Raw genomic sequence first — 6172 nt, forward strand, 5'->3', positions numbered from 1 at the left:
TCTTCTTTTGATATTTTTTCAACCATTTAAAAATGTAAAAACCATTCTTAGCTAGCAGGCCATACAAAAACAGATGCTGGGCTGCATTTGGCCCATGGCTGTAGTTTACCGACCCCGGTAATACATACAATGAAAATAACTGAGCTAAAGTTCACACAGAGAACCCTCTAATCTGCCTCCCTACACCCTATGAAATATTAAAAAATAACAAAATCTACTTTATCTTTAGAGTTGGTTTCAATTATAGTTCGGGAGTTACTCTGAATAACATTCTAGATGGTGTGTGTATGTATGTATATCTCTCTACACATATCTCCTGATGTCTAGAATGTTTTCTGATTCCACAATAACAGTTGAGGTTTCAAAGGCATAACTCGGGTAGCTCAAACATCTTTATTCAGTAAGTTGATAATGAGCACCTACTATATACTAACTATGCTGATGCTGAAAATAAAAGATGAAAAGACATAGTGCCTGCTTTCAAGGAGCTCACAGACTAATGATAAGACATAAATAATTAAAATATGATGTAATGACTACCATAATGTTCATATTTAACAATACAATGGGTTAATAAATAGAAAACGGCATGCCCAAGCCCACTCAGGAGAGTAGGCAAAACCTACTTCACTCAAAAGACACTATTTGGGCCAAGACATAAAAGCTGAGGAGCAGCGGGACCAGAGCACAAAAGAGAGGGACGAAGTACTCCATGCAGAGAGAATTTCATATATAAAGGAATGAAGAGGTAAGAGAATTACATATAGAAAAAACCACAAGTAGTTTAGTACTGTTGAAGCATAACTCTGCAGGAGAGTGGTAGGCAATGAGTCTAAAGAGAAGGCAGGGACTGGATCATGAAAAACTTTAGATGGTTTGCTAAAGAGTTTCCATTTTATCTATTAAGCAATGAGGAGGGGCCACAGCAAGATTTAGAAGAAAAGTGACTTGATCAGATGATCATGTTAGAAAGATCATTCTGGCCACAAAGTACTGTGAAAATTAATTAATAAACAGAATCCTTATTTAAATTGGAGTCAGGAGGCTAGAAGGGAGAGCTTTCATTCAGGAGTCACTCAACACACACTAATGATGCCAATAAGAAGAGATATACTTTGTCTCTCCATCACTTTACTACCTCAGCTGGATGAAGAAAAGATTCCTTCTTGCCCACTTCAGCCAATGGGAGACTGCCATAACTCAGCCAATGAAAAGTCACTCACTATACTCCCAACTTTCAGTTTCCTCCAATGGACTCTTCATTTGCAACAGCCCTTCCCCAGTCCATATAAGAGCAGTCCTTCCCTTAGTTTCTCTGGATTTGCTTGTGGTCTGCCATTAGACCACAGTGTACCCAACTGCAATTCTTTGTTGTTCCCAAAACAAACCCTGTCTACTTGTTTAATGTCAACAGTATCTATGAAAGAAAGGAACATAAATTTGACATAAACAGCAAAGATGTCTACTGGGCAATTGGATTTTTAAAAAACATCCCAACAAGACTGTTCACTATAATGCGACTACTCAGTTTAAATGAGTGACGTAAGAATCTCTCAAGTTCAAGTTTTTATAAAAGGAGTTTGAGAGATAGGATATATACCATGAACTGAATAAAGGCAGAAATTGATATTATGGAGGGGGAGGGTTAAGAAAGGCCATGATTAAAACTAACACTAACAATTCTTTTGCCTCTTAAACTTACATTCAACTATTGTTTACCTTCAACTATACAAGGACTAACAGAAGCTGAACAACACATTTTTGTAATGTGAGGCCCATAAAAAAGCAACTAGTTGATACTTACAACATCCACAAACACAGCTTTTAAATGATTCATAAACATCTTTTTTAATAAAATAAACTGACCTAATAAAGAAATTTGTTTCCATAAATAATTATGGTATCATAATTACTTAGAACTTTCTGGAATAAAAAAGATCCCTATCAGAAACTTTTTTCACTTACTGCATCTTCAACCTGTTCTAGCCTTCTAAAACTCAGGCCCAAATTTCTTGTTCTCCATCTAGTATTACCTTAAATCTTAAACACTCAAGATAAAAAAAAAAAATCCTCTAAAAGAAAGAATAAGGACCATTGGGTGGAAAATCATAGCTGTCTTTAAGCTCTTCCTTTTAATCTATTTCTCATCACAGATTTTTAAAGAGATTCATCAAGGATATGTACTCTCCATCACCATATACAGATCTCCTTAACAATCTTTATCTACTACAAAAGAGGCTATTCAAATAAACCAAGTGATAGTTTTCATGGTATAACGAGGACTAAACTACATAGTATATTTAATAATAGATTGTGATGACTACAGGCACTCAGCAGATATGACAGTGCAGATATTTCAAATCAGCAGGTATTTCAATTCATTTGGAGGGGGAAAAAAAAAAGGTCCAAATAATTAAACTAGATTTCAAACTACTTTATAATATTTGTTTCCTTAACCAGTCTAGTACTAAAAAAGTAAACAGCATTCTGCAACAGCTTATTCTAGCTCCTTGAAATAAAATCTGGGTAACAGCAGTAAAAATATTCCAGCTAACATCGGTGATTTTGTGTAAATACAGTCCAACAAAATCCAACTAGTGTGCTCAATCAGTGTGTCTCAAAGATTCAATTTTAATTCTACTTTAAGAGGAAGAAATATGAGGAGAGAATTTTGATGCATTTCTTTTATGCATACTTGTTCTACCTTATCAACTACCCTAATACTCTCCTTTTGGAACTATATTGTTTTCTAGGCCTACTTTCTTCTCCATTCAAAATAATGCACAAAGAGTCAATTCATAAAATACTAAAAGAGCAAAGGCATTTATGGGGAAGAGGGGGAAAAAGCTAGAGAGCTAACATAGGATGGCCAAGAATCAATGATAGAAGAGGGAAATAATCTAATGTTTAACAATGTTTGAAAAACTTTATGATAAAGACGCAAACAACAAATTGGGTTTTACAAGTATAATAAAATGAACTATCAATCAATATAAATACAGAGCATGATCCGAGTCTATGACAATTTATTAATTATACTAAAATATATAAACATACATCCCAAATGCCTTAGCCATAATCAGTAGATTATATTTAACTTCCTTATCAACGAATGTATATAAAAATGAAGGAAGTGTTTGATTATATGAGATATGTGATTCACAGAATGGCAAGAAGTTTGGCTAAGAGAAAAAAATAGCTGTTACAAGTGTAGGAGATGACATTCACTTCTTACTCTTAATACTTTACACATTTAAAAATATTTCAAATGTAGTTGATATTTATAATACAATATTTAAGGGTGAGGAAAATCTGAATAATTGATGGAAGAAGTAAAATGTACATATTCATCCAATCCATTTTTATTAATTACTTTTAAAAATAAAATAGAGGCCAGAAAAATGTGAGCAGGTAGAAGAAAACAGATAATTTCTCCTTACTTTTCCTAGAGAAAATTAGCAGTAAAAGTTTACTGCTAATTAAAGAGAGAGTACGTACGTACGTACACACACACACACACACACACCCACCCCCCAAACTACTTGAAGGTAACTTTCTACCTGAAAAGTTTCTCCCACAGCCAATCCTGCATCACAAATATTTCCTTAACCACGAAGTGCTGATGACACTACCCCACTCATAATCCCAGAATTACAAAAACTCCTAAAAAGTTCATGCTGTATTTTTTGGTGTATTTGTAAGCTTAACATTTATGTGTCTTCCTACTTAGGTTTATACACATCTACAGTACTTGCTTTTATGATGGGCATTTGCATTTTAATGTGTGGCAATACTAATTTGATTGAGAGGGCCATATACTGATGAAGAGTACAGAGTGTGAAGCCAGAGTTCCTGAGTTGAAACTCAGCTTTCCACTTCCTAGCTGAATAATTTTAGGGAACTTATTTAATATCTCTGTGTTTGTTTCTCAACTGTAAAATGGAAATAACAGTACATACCTCATTGGGTCTTGAAATTGGCTAAAACATCTATAACAGAGCAGGGGCTGTGTAAGGGTGAGGTATTACCACCAGTACTACTTGTTAGCAATGGTACTGCACCATCTTCCCAAACATATTGAAAATATTTTTAGCAATTTGAATTATTGACTAAAATTAGATATTATTTTAAAAAGACACTAAATCTGAAGGCTGATTGATAGAAAGTTTAAAGCACTACAACTTTGAAGAGAATAGGTAATTAATAAATCTATATAACTGTTCTATCAAGAATCTGAGGAGAGTGGCTTCCCGGAGTGCAATTATCAATTTCTTCCCTTACACAAGGGGGCAGTGATAACAAGAAAAGAATGGGGCTCTGCAACACCTCTTCCTACAGACAGTAGGGGGTGGCAGCACATATGGCTTACAGTCAGAACAAAACAGGAAGACCCAACAGAACTGCTCTTTATTCTCTTCTGGCCCTCTCCTCTCTGCTTTAGCCCCAACATAGCCTCGAGGTGAAGGATATATCTACAGAAAAGACCAAAACCCGAAATTAATCACCAAGGAAAATCCAGTTTTGTCTTTGAAGCAAAGGATTCCTCAATGGCTGAATCTGGATCCAGGAGGAAGCCAATCAGTATGAATTTTCAGATTCTGGCAAATTACTTACTGTTCTTATTATAAGAACAACATTCAGGCAAGTGATACAATTTCTCTACAAGAATTATAACATAAAGCACTAAATTCTATCAATAATTAACTGTATGTTGATAAACATATTTCTCCTTTCATGGTGTATAGCCAGTAATTAAATGTATACATATAAGTTATATTAAATAGCTCGTGGAGCTGTCTTTTGTTACTTCTGAAATTCCAGCTATGTTCTGACAATCCTCTCAAAACACAAATGTTCTTTAATGGAAGTCACAATGTTTTGTAGCATGTTTTGCAGCATACATATATGGGGGGAGGGATATTTAATATATTTTTTGTGCTAACATTCTGAAGATGATCTACCTGGGAAATGCTGCAAGAAGCACTCCACTGACAGAATCCATGTTGTTGCTTTTTATGCCACATTTACTGTATTCATTTTTTTCCCTATTTTGCCACCCCAACACCAAGAACAAGCAAGAAGATATCAGTACTGTCATTGACTGTAATTAACCACTGCAACAGCTTTCGGCTCCAACCCCTCAGAAATGCCTGAAAATTTATCCCTTTTGTTCACCATATTGTTTTGTTTTCCTCATTCCAGATATTTTCACCTGTGTAAAAATGAAGGGGCACATACGAAAAAAATTTCCCTCTGCCTAGTGATCTCTAACTCAGAATTATGGTCAAGATGTTGGGGGGTTTGTATGTTTGTTTCTTTTCTTTTCCCGGAGAGGAGCAGAGAGCGAAAGACACCCAAAACACCAAATCTTCCCGTTAATTATCATTGTTTATGTTTTATGATAAACATTCTAAACATTCCACACCTGCAATAGGAGGCAGGGTACAATTGTATCAGTGCTCTGTGTGCTGATGTCAAAACCTGGAATTATTTTTCTTTCCCTAAAAAAATCTTTCCCATCTCACAACCCGACACAATTTGCTTTTTCTTTCACGTGGGTACTACATCTCAAAATTGCATATCATAACTCCTCTCGATTTCCTGTCATAAAATATCTAGCAATGAGCCTTATTAATCCTTTCTTATAATAAGCTTCCTTTCCCAGGGGAATTATCAGTATCACTAATAACACTTCTACGATGAATTTCATCGCCGCACAGGCCAACCCACCCTGTGCCTTACCTGGCACATTTCACTACTTTTATACTGCATTCTGAGGGCATATTTTGCAACTCGTTCTGCACCACATTCTCTGCCACGTTTAGCAATCTGCCTCGCATCTCATCCTGGGTCCCCGTCATCCGGAGACTCTCTCGGTACCAAATTCCATGACACCTTTGGTGACAGCGAAGTGCCCGATCCCGGACCCATCGGAAGCCGCCAGGAGTGCCACATCTGGAGCCAACCGTCCCCACGCCTTGGACACCGGAGGCACTTCGCTACTCATTTCGCTGTCTCCCCGCTGGCCCCCGCCCCTCTCCCTGGAGTCGAGGCGTCAGAGAACGCCCCTGTCACTGAAGCGACCTCTCCTTCCCTGGCTCCCCCGGGTCTCTTACCTGCCGTTCGGAGGGGCTCGCTGCACCTCGGGGTCAAGCCCGAGTCCCCGGGGTCT

General features: G+C 37.0%; 1 protein-coding gene across 6 annotated transcripts in view; it reads right to left on the reverse strand.

The window, feature by feature from the left end:
- TANC2 (tetratricopeptide repeat, ankyrin repeat and coiled-coil containing 2) overlaps nucleotides 1-6172 on the reverse strand; it is a 293951-nt gene extending 287779 nt beyond the window's left edge. For all 6 annotated transcript variants that reach the window (XM_006912329.2, XM_025047068.1, XM_025047067.1 and 3 more), the window contains exon 1: nucleotides 6117-6172. The gene's annotated coding sequence lies outside the window, so the exon portion shown is untranslated. The remainder of the gene's footprint in view (nucleotides 1-6116) is intronic.

This window comes from Pteropus alecto, unplaced genomic scaffold (assembly GCF_000325575.1).
Source record: "Pteropus alecto unplaced genomic scaffold, ASM32557v1 scaffold134, whole genome shotgun sequence".
NCBI classification, from domain to species: Eukaryota; Metazoa; Chordata; class Mammalia; order Chiroptera; family Pteropodidae; genus Pteropus; species Pteropus alecto.